Source organism: Bombina bombina, chromosome 3 (genome assembly GCF_027579735.1).
Source record: "Bombina bombina isolate aBomBom1 chromosome 3, aBomBom1.pri, whole genome shotgun sequence".
NCBI classification, from domain to species: domain Eukaryota; kingdom Metazoa; phylum Chordata; class Amphibia; order Anura; family Bombinatoridae; genus Bombina; species Bombina bombina.
Window position 1 is genome coordinate 226705228 of NC_069501.1, and position 17474 is coordinate 226722701.

General features: G+C 39.7%; 1 protein-coding gene across 1 annotated transcript in view; it reads left to right on the plus strand.

The window, feature by feature from the left end:
* SEZ6 (seizure related 6 homolog) overlaps positions 1-17474 on the plus strand; it is a 639531-nt gene that overhangs the window by 78464 nt on the left and 543593 nt on the right. The gene's annotated exons all lie outside the window — the stretch shown is intronic.

Genomic DNA, 17474 nt, shown 5'->3' on the forward strand with positions numbered 1-17474 from the left:
ATTATTAGCGAATTGTAAAAATTTTTTTACGACATAACTAAACATTTGAAATGGATACAGTCCAAATAAGTATTAGACGTGAGGGCAAGTCACAGAAACACTTCAGCCCACATTTTGATTCGAATGCAATGTTTATAGACATGGATATTAATAGAGAGCTAAAGTGCACATGAGATGAAGGTATATATATACAAATAGTTTACATTGTAAAGTCCATATAAATCAGATTGGAACAACAGAAACTAAAAGGCAACAATAACAGAGTATTGAGCTCAATTTTCTATTACAAATACAGATAGGAAAGGAAAAATAGGATTGAAGCTGTACGGACAAGAGTCTAACTAATAAATAAATAAATAAACTAATCAATTAATGAATATTTTTTGACATTTGATACAAAGAACATAAGACAATAAGGATATTCTATAAACACACCTCTCGGACAGAACACACACCTGTTCATTACACTTAGGAGGGTTTCACAGTTTACAACGAACAACCAATCAGGTAGCTAGCAGGTAACTTTTAATGATCCAATCAGAAAGAGTTGGGGATTTTAAAAGAGTGTGGTATATGTGAAGTTCTCATGCTATGACTATGGCTATTGCCGAAACGCATAAGTGAGAGAATGCTACGCTATCTTTTTATATGTTGTACAAGTGATATGTTTTAATGTAAGCCGCAGTGCTGGAATAAAAGTTAAGTTTTATTTTATCCAATATCACCTGGTGCTCCTCATTTGGATCTTTTGATCTCTGCATACATTGTTACAAGTCTGGGTTTCGGAGTGAGCACAGGTTACAGGAAACAAGTCAGACCCTGGGTGAGAGAGAGGATTTCCCACAAGTTACAGAGGCGCAAGCAAGCAAGAGCAAACCGGATGAAAAAACGTTTGGAGAAAGAGGAGTCACAGCCGTTACTGCATTGATCGAGGAGGGAGCCTGTATCTAACAAAGGTACAGAAAACCGAAATTTGGAAGGGAGGCTCCTGTGGACCGACAAGCAGACAATATGCTGAGTGACTTAACAACACAAGTGCCGCCGAGAGCGAGTAAGATACAAACATACATAACAAGACTGCTGATTGCTGCAACAACAAATTGACACTCTGTACTAGAGACATTTTACACAATTTGTAACGTATACTGCATAAATTGAGAATGGCATTTTTGAAAAGTGCAAATATATTGGGAAATCCTTAACCACAGGTTTTATAATAATAGAGAGATAAAGTTATTTTGGTGCTTGGACCTGGCAGACCTAGCTCCCACCCTGACTTCCCTTTAGCGACTCCAGTAATCAGCCATAAGTGCCAACTGAATGATGGCGGATAGGAGGTCCACCTACTCTAAGCGCAGTTTACTTCTCACAATAAGTGCAAGCAACCCACTTCCTGTACTAGAGTTGTCATTCCTAAGGCCCTGGAACAGTTGTTCCCCAATTATACCACTGCCTATCCTCATATGTAACACATAGTGCTCCTTTTCTTTGCAACCAGCTAGTTTCTGTACTCACTGTGATGTTCCAGTGTTATAAGTGGCATGTCTAGGGGTCCTAGACGGCGCTAATAACCCTCAATCATTAACCCCCCCCCCCCCCAATTCTTAGTTGTCAACAGTAATAACACCTTTGTATTTGTTTTTTGCTCTACTCAATACAGGGAGTGCAGAATTATTACTCAAATGAGTATTTTGACCACATCATCCTCTTTATGCATGTTGTCTTACTCCAAGCTGTATAGGCTTGAAAGCCTACTACCAATTAAGCATATTAGGTGATGTGCATCTCTGTAATGAGAAGGGGTGTGGTCTTATGACATCAACACCCTATATCAGGTGTGCATAATTATTAGGCAACTTCCTTTCCTTTGGCAAAATGGGTCAAAAGAAGGACTTGACAGGCTCAGAAAAGTCAAAAATAGTGAGATATCTTGCAGAGGGATGCAGCACTCTTAAAATTGCAAAGCTTCTGAAGCGTGATCATCGAACAATCAAGCGTTTCATTCAAAATAGTCAACAGGGTCACAAGAAGCGTGTGGAAAAACCAAGGCGCAAAATAACTGCCCATGAACTGAGAAAAGTCAAGTGTGCAGCTGCCAAGGTGCCACTTGCCACCAGTTTGGCTATATTTCAGAGCTGCAACATCACTGGAGTGCCCAAAAGCACAAGGTGTGCAATACTCAGAGACATGGCCAAGGTAAGAAAGGCTGAAAGACGACCACCACTGAACAAGACACACAAGCTGAAACGTCAAGACTGGGCCAAGAAATATCTCAAGACTGATTTTTCTAAGATTTTATGGACTGATGAAATGAGAGTGAGTCTTGATGGGCCAGATGGATGGGCCCGTGGCTGGATTGGTAAAGGGCAGAGAGCTCCAGTCCGACTCAGACGCCAGCAAGGTGGAGGTGGAGTACTGGTTTGGGCTGGTATCATCAAAGATGAGCTTGTGGGGCCTTTTCGGGTTGAGGATGGAGTCAAGCTCAACTCCCAGTCCTACTGCTAGTTTCTGGAAGACACCTTCTTCAAGCAGTGGTACAGGAAGAAGTCTGCATCCTTCAAGAAAAACATGATTTTCATGCAGGACAATGCTCCATCACACGCGTCCAAGTACTCCCCAGCGTGGCTGGCAAGAAAGGGTATAAAAGAAGAAAATCTAATGACATGGCCTCCTTGTTCACCTGATCTGAACCCCATTGAGAACCTGTGGTCCATCATCAAATGTGAGATTTACAAGGAGGGAAAACAGTACACCTCTCTGAACAGTGTCTGGGAGGCTGTGGTTGCTGCTGCACGCAATGTTGATGGTGAACAGATCAAAACCCTGACAGAATCCATGGATGGCAGGCTTTTGAGTGTCCTTGCAAAGAAAGGTGGCTATATTGGTCACTGATTTGTTTTTGTTTTGTTTTTGAATGTCAGAAATGTATATTTGTGAATGTTGAGATGTTATATTGGTTTCACTGGTAAAAATAAATAATTGAAATGGGTATATATTTGTTTTTTGTTAAGTTGCCTAATAATTATGCACAGTAATAGTCACCTGCACACACAGATATCCCCCTAAAATAGCTATAACTAAAAACAAACTAAAAACTACTTCCAAAACTATTCAGCTTTGATATTAATGAGTTTTTTGGGTTCATTGAGAACATGGTTGTTGTTCAATAATAAAATTAATCCTCAAAAATACAACTTGCCTAATAATTCTGCACTCCCTGTATAAGAGAGGTGAATATGGGTTTATATAAAAAAGCTAAATTAACTATAGAAAAGGTGCATAAATGTTCAAAAGGAAAATACTCTGTGTAAGAACATGTTATCATTGCCCTATTGCATATAACTTTGCCCCCACTAGTATTCTGCAGTGGGACAAGGTTCCCAACGTTGGTACCTGTCCACTGCCCTTTGCTCGCATGACCTGTCCATCACTCTGAATGAACGTGTGGGTGACTTATCCCTCAAAACCTACCCCACAAGGGCTCCAAAGCAGCATCCAAAGAGTCCTATGTGTTTAACCCCTCAAATAGGTTAAATACATAGTTACAGTCAGCTCAAGATCAGCAATGCACTACTGGGGCCCAGCCAATGTGTGTCACACCAATCAGCAGCCAGCTCCCAGTAGTGCATTACTGCTCCTGAAATACCTAGGTCGACTTTTCAATAAAGAATACCAAAAGCACATAATACATATTGATAAAATAAGTATATTGAACATGCTCTTAAAATTGCATGCTCTTTGTAAAAAATGAAAATGTAATTTTGCCCTTTAAGACCCCACAACAAAAACTGCAACAGCCCCAATTGTAATATATTGTTATGTAGCTCTAAGATAATTTACTACAGAATGGTGGTACTATAAAATGAAATTATGAAGTGTCTTCTCATTGTAAAAATAGTACACCCTTACAATACATAGTTGTTTAAAACAGGAATATTTTGGAAATATACTTTAATCTTTTAGCTTAAAACTTTAATTAAATGTAATTTCACTAATTAAAATATTGTTTATATATGCATAAGATCTGCATACAAAAGGCCAGATTACAAGTGGTGTTCTATTGTTAGCGTGAGGCGCATAAATGCGATCACGATTTTGCAGTGTTCTTTATGCTCAAATCCATATTACAAATGGTGAGCTATTTAAATTACCTTAAATTTGTTTGCGCAAACTTGTGATAATTTAGGCTTTCAATGGGCGGTTTTTAGCGGCAGTGTCTGCTCGTATTACATTTTTAGCGGCAGTGTCTGCTCGTATTACAAGTTGAAAGTAAACACGATTGCTCAAACACAATCGCAATTAACGCTCAAACTTTTTATATGACCATTCTGGCCGTAGGAAATATTTGCACTAAACTACTCTATTAATCACTGAACAGCCACAACCCCACATCGCAGACTATCCCTCTACACTATTAGCCCCTAAACCACCACAACCCCCACCGCAAACGACTCCTCTACACTATTAACCCCTGAACTGCCACACCCCACAACGCAAAATACTCCACTACTCTATTAACCCCTAAATTACCACACCCCACATCACATACTACCCCTCTGCACTATTAACCTCTAAACCACCACTACCCCAACGTAAACTACCCCTCTACACTATTAACCCCTAAACCACCACAACCCCCACATTGCAAAATTCCCCACTACTCTTAACCCCAAAATGACCACACCCCCACGTCATAAACTACCCCTCTCTACACTATTAACTCCTAAACTGCCACAACCCTCACCACAAACTAACCCTCTACACCAGTGCTCGACAATCCTTTTGAATTATGCCCTGGCGCCCAGCTTTAAAGCACCTAAAATATCCTTTGGTTCCCGTCATTTGCCCCCCGACGATCGCTGCCAGCTGCAACTAAAATTCAGCCGGGTGCCTTTTTAGGCTATGCGGCTGGGAGGTATAAGTGCCAGAATTCTGCACGGCCAATGAGGGAGCAATCTGGCTACTGGACGGAAGTTTTTTCCAAAGTAGGGGGACTCCTAGCAGAAAATGGTGACACAGAGCGTAGCACACTGCACAAGCTGGGAGGTGGAGAGGCAGCGTTCTGTGCTGGCATGAGCAGAGTATTGCAGAATCTGGACGATGCAGGCAGGACCCTATTGAGGTTCAGAACACTCTAACTGGAGATATACGTTAGAAGTGTGGTTGATATGACCCAGCATTCATCTGCAACTAAGAAGTTCTGCACTTTGCCTCCTCTGTCTCCCATTCCTTCTTTCTCTTGGTTCACTTCCTTTGCATCCACACACATCACTCTGGCAAGCATTGTTATGCCTATGTTCAATTGTGGTAGCGCTGCACTCGCTTACATGCGCTAGAGTTTAAACGGTGGCATTTTGTAAATTGAGTGAGTTGATTGTAACCCCCACACACAGTATTCCTTTACTTTTCTTTTTTTTTCTTTAAATTTTTTATTGAGGATTTTCAAACAGAACAACAGATGGTAACAGTTACAATTTTAGGCACAGAGACATATAAAATACATGAACAAGTTATATTGAAATTAGTGATTGAAATAGTAAGTGACATGAGCTTCTGAATCCTCCATTTTGTAATAATAATAGCTTATTGGGGTGACTACTGAGCTGACCACTTGGGGGTCATATGGTCATGGAAATAAAACATATATGATAGTCTCTAGGAAGGCCACTCCTGGACCTTATGATGAGATGAAAATTCAAAATATATATAAGGGGGGGGTAGTCAGCGGGCAAAAAGCCGCTATAAGTGAAAGAAGGGGGGGGGGGGAGGGGGGTGTGTGTTGCAGTAAGAATAAGTAACTTAGGAGGAAGGGGGGGAATGTGTCAGGGCCATTAACTATATAATAACATTAGCATGAAGTGTCTTATTAGCAAAAGGGTCTCTCATGGGCACATCATGGGACTAATGAAAGATAAAGTAAGAGGGCGAACAAACAGCAAGCAATCTCACTGTGTATAAATCTAGGATTATATGGAATAGAAAGGACCATCAGCTATAATTCACAATATGGAATAGATAACTATCTGAGTTATTGCTTAGCATATATATGGCCAGCTGGCAGCATATGAAGAAGCAAATGAAAAATCACATAGTAAATAAACAGGCTAAAAATACTTGTGCAATAGTAAAGTGTTTAGGCTTGGACCTAGGAATTACGGGACGGCAGGTGAAGTATGGAGAGGGAGTTTGCAACACCTTTGAGATTAGCCTATGGTTAGTTAGATTCTGAGTCTTGTGACTGCAAATAACTCATGTTAATCTACTCCTCCCAGTAGTGATTATGGCGTCTAGTTATCAAAGTCTGGTGGACCTGATTCGACAGTGCGGATCAGGTCCGCCAAACTTCGCTGAATACGGCGAGCAATACGCTCACCGTATTCAGCATTGCACCAGCAGCTCACAAGAGCAGGCGCTCAGAGCAGGAGGACAGGTTATGGAGCAGCGGTCTTTGTGACCGCTGCTTCATAACTGCTGTTTCTGGCGAGCCTGCAGGCTTGCCAGAAACATGGGGCATCAAGCTCCATACGGAGCTTGATACATATGCCCCAATATATCTACCCAAAAATAACATATGGTAAGGGGAAAAGTGCTCTATAATCTACATTTAGAGAGACCTAAAAATATATGCGTGCACATCAATTCCAGCTTTGGATTGCTTTATATTTGGAAGTTCTATCCATGAGGCTATAACTGAATAGAATAGTATAACATTTGAGCAATTTCCCCTTGTAGAGGTTCTTATAATTAAGGTAGGGAGTATACTGCATTGAGCAGGTCTTCTAGTCATATTGCAGAGCTCCTCTGTAAATTTTTCCCCATAGGAGAGAGACAGCAAGCTGGTAGACGATCTATAACACTGAGTTTAGAAAAAAATAATATATATATAAAAAAAAAAGATATATATCTAAACAGCTGTCGTTATGTGCATCATAGCAGGTTACCCCTAAACCTCGAGCCTCTCTCTTTAAATTAACATGGGGAGAAATTTACCCTCATTATATAGATAATGGGTATAAGGGCAAGCGTTATGTCTGAGCCTCTATCCCACCCCACAATGTGCCAAACGATGCATAACATATTAAGCAAGGATTAAGTAAAATCTACAATATGAAAAGCTAACTAGCTCACAATGTGCATGCATTATGAATAGCATAAAAAAGGCAGGCAAAACAAAAAGTTTAATGAATGAGAAAGGAGTAGGTCTAATCCAGGGACAACAATTTGTAGCTTTATTGACATGGGGAAAAGGGCAAAACAATCACCAGACTGTACATACAGTACTGCAAAGATGATATTCCATTTTTTTTATCAAGTAATAATAAAAATCTTCATATTTGTTAATGCAGAGGTCCTTGCCGGACAGACTTTTGTAATATAAATTCAAATATATATATATATTATTTTTCTTTTCATGGCTAGTTATTGTAATAAATACAATGCTATGAGATTAAGAGCAAAGGACAACATTTGTATTCCTTTACTTTTAATCTAAATTATCACCTCACGATCTCCCCTACAATCCTGCATAATAGTAATTCTCAAGCTTTGTTTCTTTTAATGCTTTTATAACACTTATGTATTTATATCTTAAATCCTGAATCCTTTCTTTCATGTGCAGGAGCTGTACATTAAAAAGCATGCCTTGCTTTTCACATTATATATATATATATATATATATATATATATATATATATATATATATATATATAGGTATCCAAAACACCAGAACTCGCCCACAAAGGAAAAATGCCTGGGTGCAAATTTGTAGAAGATATGCAGCCAAAAGAAAATGCACTCTCAGGACTTTCATAAACAGGTTACTTTTATTTCTGTAACGTTTTCGGAGGTCTTGCCTCCTTCATCAGCATAAATAAAGTGAAAACAAACAAACTCTTAAATAGTGACATACTCACTCAAAAATCATTTCAAACCACTACCTGTGCTGGCGCCAAAATTACCGGTGTTGGAACGCATAATGCGTTCCAAATGTGCTAAGTGGCGGAAGTAGTGCGCCAAACTACTTCCGGTTGTCAAAATTCTATAGCCGTAAATAATCGGCTTTCTCTATGTAAATGCCATAATTATGAAACCATTGTGGCATATTATCTAAACGCATAAAGCAAACTCTTAGCGTGCAAACGATTGTGCTAATACATTGAATAGTGATAGTAAATGTGACAGCCGCTTGTTGCCATGACAACTTAAACAATGCTGGAGTGTAATCCTGTACAGGGACAGACTAACAGTGACTATGTTTCTGAATACACCAAAGTGTGTTAAAACAAGCATGATGTTTGGCTACAATGTGAGTGTTTAAAGATGGTGTATATATTGATAAAAGAGGATAAACAAATCTAATTATTAGGCACGCCAGCTGACATATTGTGCTATATATATATGTGTAGTGTTACCTTATGTTGAAGATATTGAGTCAATATGTCCAATATTCATAAAGGAATCTCATATGGAGATATGTACCTCCGATATATAGCCTTCAAATTCTACATAACTAAAATATTAACGATTATCGTTTATCTGCGATCTTCCCATTAGTATGAGCTATTAACATGCATACTATTCCTATCCTCTGTCAAAAACCCTTTATGTATTCAAAACGTGAAAAAATATTTTTGAAATTTATACCGCTCACCTAGTTCCTATTGAGTGATGGGGTTATATATTAACACCATATTAAATCTCGTTATAAGAGCTACGTGGGTCATATATGTATATTCCACTCCTATCTTGTGGCTAACAATGCCCTCATATGCTCCCTATTTAAACACTCCAAAGCGTTTAAGCACAAACGTATAAAAGATGAATAAACTTAAACTTAAAAAATAAACTTAAAAAATAAAAGCAATTGATGTGACGGTCTTTCCATTAATTTAAACACTATCCCATTCGGGATGGATTTAGCTCTAATAGTCCTTGATTTTCGTATATGCAGAATAAAGAGCGTTTAGTCATTCACTTCTGTATTTATGTATAATGTGATCCGCTCTGTGTTTATTTCTGTGCGTTCTTCGTTGTCTTCTATTGCCCCCTGGACCTCTAGGTTAATATTGCCTTTAGGATCGAATGCTTAGTATGCATCATATTCTCCTGGTTATTGTGCCATCAAATTATTTTCCATGTTGTTGTTTTCTTCTTCCTGGGATGCTTAAGGATCTAGTGTCCAGTTTTGGCTATGTGTACTGCTATGTGTGAAAAAAACTGGTAACTCCAAGGCACCACTATCCGACTTCCACGCAGGTATTAGAAATACCAAAGACTCCTACCCCTGGTGCTGTGTGCCAACATGGTTTAGGGGCACCCCTAGAACGAGGCACGCCGACCATATGGCGCACAGAGTCATTATAGTCTAGGTGCCGTACCCTGCGCTTGTATCACATTATATAGCTGTATTACACCAAAGCCTTAAAGTCAGGGGTGGTGTTGAGCCCCCCTGGATAAATGGTACCCAGTCGGTACATCCATTGTGCCTCCCGTTGCAGAAGTATTTTACCTCTGTCTCCCCCTCTATCTAATGGGGGTACATGATCAATGAGTGTGTATCTTATTGATGCCACCGAGTGTCTGTACTCTGCACAGTGTCTCGCTACCGGTTGTTCTGATTCCCCGGATTTGTGAGCCGACCTTATGGCATGCCGATGATTGGCCATCCTTTCTCTCAGGGTACCTGTCGTTTTACCGACATAGTGCCAAGAGCATGGGCATACCAATAAGTAGATAACAAACGTGGTCGTACAGGTAATCGAATGTCGTATGTGGAACTGCTTGTTGGTATGGGGATGGTTAAATATTCTGGTACTTATAAGTCCATTACAGGTAGTGCATCCTAAGCATCGATAAGATCCTCTGATGTTGGTATGTGTCCTGGGATTATAGCTTGCCTTTGAGTCAGTTTTGACTAATAAGTCTCGCAGGTTTGTGCCCCTCCTGTAACCGACCATAGGCGTAAGATGTTTGCTAAATTGTAATTTTGGATCAGTGGAAACGATAGGCCAATGTGTCCTTAAAGAGAGTCCAGCATTTCTGGTACTAGGAGAAAATGTAGTTGCCAGTATAATTCTGTCATCCCTGGTTTGTCTAGGTTCTTGGGCCAATAGTTGTGCTTGTGTTATTTGTGACACTTCCTTCATCATCTGGCTGATTTGTTGGGTCTTATATCCCCTCTCTTCAAATTTTGCACCCATTTCAGACAACTGGGTGGCTCCTAATATAGGATCCGAATTGTTTCTAACTGTTCTGATAAGCTGCGATTTCAATATACCCTTTAGTAATGCTGGGGGGTGACAGCTATCTGACCTCAATAGGGAGTTCCTATCCGTGGGTTTACTGAATAGTGTGCATCCTAGTCCCTGTGTGGTTTTGTATACTTTGAGGTCAAGAAAGTTAATAGACTCTGTGTCACTCAACATTTTGAATCTAACAGTGGTCTGTGTATTGTTGATCGGTGTCCGGTGTCACAGTACATTGACCTTCTGCTACAGCCGGTTGTCAGAGGAACACGATCCTTTTTGCTGGATACCAGCGAATTTATTAGACTGTTGGGGGCTGTTCACGTCCAGACTGGTGACATTTTGGTCACCATGGACGTGAACAGCCTGTACACTATCATTCCCCATGGGGAGGGATTAGAAGCAGTTAGGGCACACCTCACGAATAATCCCCTCTATGAGGGACCCCCCATTGAATACTTACTATCTCTCATTGATTTTTGTTTACACAAGAATTATTTCAGATTCGAAAACAAATTCTTTCTTCAGATAGCGGGTACGGCCATGGGGTCATCCATGGCCCCCTCCTATGCTAACATCTTCATGTCACATTTTGAGAACATATACCTATGGGGAAAATGTGATTCATCCATCATTTTCTACCGTAGGTATATTGACGATATCTTTTTGATTTGGAGAGGGGGCATGGATGACCTCCATGAGTGGTTTGAAACGATCAACAATACACAGACCACTGTTAGATTCAAAATGTTGAGTGACACAGAGTCTATTAACTTTCTTGACCTCAAAGTATACAAAACCACACAGGGACTAGGATGCACACTATTCAGTAAACCCACGGATAGGAACTCCCTATTGAGGTCAGATAGCTGTCACCCCCCAGCATTACTAAAGGGTATATTGAAATCGCAGCTTATCAGAACAGTTAGAAACAATTCGGATCCTATATTAGGAGCCACCCAGTTGTCTGAAATGGGTGCAAAATTTGAAGAGAGGGGATATAAGACCCAACAAATCAGCCAGATGATGAAGGAAGTGTCACAAATAACACAAGCACAACTATTGGCCCAAGAACCTAGACAAACCAGGGATGACAGAATTATACTGGCAACTACATTTTCTCCTAGTACCAGAAATGCTGGACTCTCTTTAAGGACACATTGGCCTATCGTTTCCACTGATCCAAAATTACAATTTAGCAAACATCTTACGCCTATGGTCGGTTACAGGAGGGGCACAAACCTGCGAGACTTATTAGTCAAAACTGACTCAAAGGCAAGCTATAATCCCAGGACACATACCAACATCAGAGGATCTTATTGATGCTTAGGATGCACTACCTGTAATGGACTTATAAGTACCAGAATATTTAACCATCCCCATACCAACAAGCAGTTCCACATACGACATTCGATTACCTGTACGACCACGTTTGTTATCTACTTATTGGTATGCCCATGCTCTTGGCACTATGTCGGTAAAACGACAGGTACCCTGAGAGAAAGGATGGCCAATCATCGGCATGCCATAAGGTCGGCTCACAAATCCGGGGAATCAGAACAACCGGTAGCGAGACACTGTGCAGAGTACAGACACTCGGTGGCATCAATAAGATACACACTCATTGATCATGTACCCCCATTAGATAGAGGGGGAGACAGAGGTAAAATACTTCTGCAACGGGAGGCACAATGGATGTACCGACTGGGTACCATTTATCCAGGGGGGCTCAACACCACCTCTGACTTTAAGGCTTTGGTGTAATACAGCTATATAATGTGATACAAGCGCAGGGTACGGCACCTAGACTATAATGACTCTGTGCGCCATATGGTCGGCGTGCCTCGTCCTAGGGGTGCCCCTAAACCATGTTGGCACACAGCACCAGGGGTAGGAGTCTTTGGTATTTCTAATACCTGCGTGGAAGTCGGATAGTGGTGCCTTGGAGTTACCAGTTTTTTTCACACATAGCAGTACACATAGCCAAAACTGGACACTAGATCCTTAAGCATCCCAGGAAGAAGAAAACAACAACATGGAAAATAATTTGATGGCACAATAACCAGGAGAATATGATGCATACTAAGCATTCGATCCTAAAGGCAATATTAACCTAGAGGTCCAGGGGGCAATAGAAGACAGCGAAGAACGCACAGAAATAAACACAGAGCGGATCACATTATACATAAATACAGAAGTGAATGACTAAACGCTCTTTATTCTGCATATACGAAAATCAAGGACTATTAGAGCTAAATCCACCCCGAATGGGATAGTGTTTAAATTAATGGAAAGACCGTCACATCAATTGCTTTTATTTTTTAGGTTTATTTTTTAAGTTTAAGTTTATTCATCTTTTGTACGTTTGTGCTTAAACGCTTTGGAGTGTTTAAATAGGGAGCATATGAGGGCATTGTTAGCCACAAGATAGGAGTGGAATATACATATATGACCCACGTAGCTCTTATAACGAGATTTAATATGGTGTTAATATATAACCCCATCACTCAATAGGAACTAGGTGAGCGGTATAAATTTCAAAAATATTTTTTCACGTTTTGAATACATAAAGGGTTTTTGACAGAGGATAGGAATAGTATGCATGTTAATAGCTCATACTAATGGGAAGATCGCAGATAAACGATAATCGTTAATATTTTAGTTATGTAGAATTTGAAGGCTATATATCGGAGGTACATATCTCCATATGAGATTCCTTTATGAATATTGGACATATTGACTCAATATCTTCAACATAAGGTAACACTACACATATATATATAGCACAATATGTCAGCTGGCGTGCCTAATAATTAGATTTGTTTATCCTCTTTTATCAATATATACACCATCTTTAAACACTCACATTGTAGCCAAACATCATGCTTGTTTTAACACACTTTGGTGTATTCAGAAACATAGTCACTGTTAGTCTGTCCCTGTACAGGATTACACTCCAGCATTGTTTAAGTTGTCATGGCAACAAGCGGCTGTCACATTTACTATCACTATTCAATGTATTAGCACAATCGTTTGCACGCTAAGAGTTTGCTTTATGCGTTTAGATAATATGCCACAATGGTTTTATAATTATGGCATTTACATAGAGAAAGCCTATTATTTACGGCTATAGAATTTTGACAACCGGAAGTAGTTTGGCGCACTACTTCCGCCACTTAGCACATTTGGAACGCATTATGCGTTCCAACACCGGTAATTTTGGCGCCAGCACAGGTAGTGGTTTGAAATGATTTTTGAGTGAGTATGTCACTATTTAAGAGTTTGTTTGTTTTCACTTTATTTATGCTGATGAAGGAGGCAAGACCTCCGAAAATGTTACAGAAATAAAAGTAACCTGTTTATGAAAGTCCTGAGAGTGCATTTTCTTTTGGCTGCATATATATATATATATATATATATATATATATATATATAACAATAAAGGATAGAGAAGCGCACAAGAAAGGCACTCCTGGTGAAGCCTGTTTGCACCAGTAGTATGGACAGAACAAAATAAAAATGAACCACTCACGTGATTTAACCTCATCCAATATGAGGTATAGATAAGACACTTGTTATAGTTGGTATAGTCAATGTCTCCTTTTGCTCTCCCTTTTCACCTTCCCACTCTGATCCTTCAGCTCCTGGAAATAAGTATAGGTCTCAACAAGGCAAAGATACTCAAACAGTTGAAATAAGAACAAATAGCAATGCAAACAGACTTAATAACTGGACGTCCAGCGTAAAAACCTAAGTGCCTAAAAGCTCAGGGGTTAAAACAGCAGTAACCTGAAAGTGCACTATAGAGAACGAAAACACTCGTGACTAGATGATCTTACTATAAAGCATTGGATCAAGCTAATGGGCGAGTGAGGTACCTTGCGCTAATCTGTGGAGCACATATATAATATTGTTTATCCTGTATGTGGGTGGTCTTCTGAAGGTGGGCGTGTACTCTTAGCGTAGTCCGTTTACATCTCCCTTTCTGAAAATGTCCAGCTGATTTTGGGAGGAGCGGAATGTAAATGATCTCCGGGGTAATAGCAATCCTTTAAATGATGGTAGGTAGTAACTTCAAGGCACTCTTATTGCGTGGTGCTTAGTGCAGGTAGTAGATCATCTGGCAGTATATTCAATTCGTAGAATGGTGAGCTCCCTCAGAGGGCTGTATTCAAATTCACAGACCTTGGGAGTAGTGAGCCAGGCGGTGGTAGTTGTCCTGTGTGCTTTTCAACACGATAGCGATCCTTTAGACGGAAAATTCACAGACCTTGAAAAAGCCCCAAGTGAGGGGAGAAACGCGTTGATGATTGTGTCTCATTTCCTACAAGAAAAACTACTGCTAAGCTGAACTCCTTTAAGGCTTGTGAACTTTATACAGCCGTCTAAAGGATCGCTATCGTGTTGAAAAGCACACAGGACAACTACCACCACCTGGCTCACTACTCCAAAGGTCTGTGAATTTGAATACAGCCCTCTGAGGGAGCGCACCATTCTACAAATTGAATATACTGCCAGATGATCTACTACCTGCACTAAGCACCACGGAATAAGAGTGCCTTGAAGTTACTACCTACCATCATTTAAAGGATTGCTATTACCCCGGAGATCATTTACATTCCGCTCCTCCCAAAATCAGCTGGACATTTTCAGAAAGGGTGATGTAAACGGACTAAGCTAAGAGTACACGCCCACCTTCAGAAGACCACCCACATACAGGATGAACAATATTATATATGTGCTCCACAGATTAGCGCAAGGTACCTCACTCGCCCATTAGCTTGATCCAATGCTTTATAGTAAGATCATCTAGTCAAGAGTGTTTTCGTTCACTATAGTACACTTTCAGGTTACTGCTGTTTTAACCCCTGAGCTTTTAGGCACTTAGGTTTTTACGCTGGACGTCCAGTTATTAAGTCTGTTTGTATTGCTATTTGTTCTTATTTCAACTGTTTGAGTATCCTAGTCTTGTTTAGACCTATACTTATTTGAGTATATTTTACCTCTATTTTTGATCACAGTATATGTATATAGATTTGTGGTTAATCTATCCCCTTTCTGTATGTTTCTTCAAACTAATTTAAAGGGCCTCATTAATTACCTTTTAGTATATATACATACTGATTTTATTTTATACACTTGATTGTGTTTTTACCTATCCCTTCACCATTTATTGTAATTTTACACTATTAAATATATTTATTTTTAATATATATTGGGTTATTATCATTTTTTAACTTTTATAACGACTATATATCTGTCTAGGTAGACCCTTTTAGGTTACCCTTATATTGCCTTTGTGTACTACCCTGCTTTCAGCGCCAGTATTTCCGCTTAAATTGTCAAGCATAAACCGTAGTACATGAGGTGTATATAAAAATAACAAGTTTATTTATACAATAACATGTAAACACACATATAAATAGAAGTCTAGGCCCACTCCACACCTGGTAGCAGTTAGACATGATCACACAGCTCTGTGTGATACAATGTGCTGTATAGTTGAGTATCGGGCCGTACGTGTGGCGGGGGGCAGAGCCTTACACGTTTTGCAACACGATTGGTTGCTTCGTCAGAGGTCTAGATTTCTACAAACTACTAGCACCTCAATAACGGAGGGAGTGTAAGGTATAAATATCATATACTGGTCCCATCCGTTCATGCTGCATACTTTACTATAGCCATACGATTTGGCTTTTTTACTATTTATATGTGTGTTTACATGTTATTGTATAAATAAACTTGTTATTTTTATATACACCTCATTTACGGTTTATGCTTGCCCCTGTATACCCCATTCATACCCTGGCTCTGATAGTGGATACAGAAACTATACTGTGATAATCCAGGAGCTGAAGGCTCAGAGTGGGAAGGTGAAAAGGGAGAGCAAAAGGAGACATTGACTATACCAACTATAACAAGTGTCTTATCTATACCTCATATTGGATGAGGTTAAATCACGTGAGTAGTTCATTTTTATTTTGTCCTGTCCATACTACTGGTGCAAACAGGCTTCACTAGGAGTGCCTTTCTTGTGCGCTTCTCTATCCTTTATTGTTATATATATATATGTGCGCTTCTCTATCGTTCATTGTTTTAGAAACCCACTGGGAGGATCCACTTGCTCAAGAGGACTCTCTCTTTAACAGAAGAAGCAGCAGAGAATACACAGGCACTTGAAAACTGTTACAAGATTTGTCACAAACTGACTTTGTTGTATACAGCCCACAGACTTAAAAGACTTATCGTGCTGGACTAGGCTTTAATCTTAGTGATATTTTTATTCTATTCTAATTAATACATTACATGTATATTGTATCATTACATAATATACTATACATGCATATGTAAGAATAATTAATACAATAGATGTGCATTTGTGTCCAGGTACATTTCCTATTTTCCAGTTGCACATTCCTGAGCGCAGATATCCTCCTTTTTTCACACACATATATATATATATATATATATATATATATATATATTTTATTTAATGTATGACTATGCACATATATATATATATATATATATAAACATACATACAGTATCCCACAAAAGTGAGTACACCCCTCACATTTTTGTAAATATTTTATTATATCTTTTCATGTGACAACACTGAAGAAATGGAACATTGCTACAATGTAAAGTAGTAAGTGTACAGCCTGTATAACAGTGTAAATTTGCTGTCCCCTCAAAATAACTAAACACACAGCCATTAATGTCTAAACCGTTGGCAACAAAAGTGAGTACACCTCTAAGTGGAAATGTCCAAATTGGGCCCAATTAGCCATTTTCCCTTCCCCGGTGCCATGTGACTCATTAGTGTTACAAGCTCTCAGGTGTGAATGGGGAGCAGGTGTGTTAAAAAATTTTTTATCGCTCTCACACGCTCTCATACTGGTCACTGGAAGTTCAACATGGCACCTCATGGCAAAGAACTCTCTGAGGATCTGAAAAAAGGAATTGTTGCTCTACATAAAAATGGCCTAGGCTATTAGAAGATTGCCAAGACCCTGAAACTGAGCTGCAGCAGTTTCACAGGACATGTTCCACTCAGAACAGGCCTCGCCATGATCGACCCAAGAAGTTGAGTGCAGTGCTCAGCGTCATATCCAGAGATTGCCTTTGGGAAATAGACAAATGAGTGCTGCCAGCATTGCTTCAGAGGTTGAAGGGGTGGGGGTCAGCCTGTCAGTGCTCAGACCATACGCCGCACCCTCCATCACATTG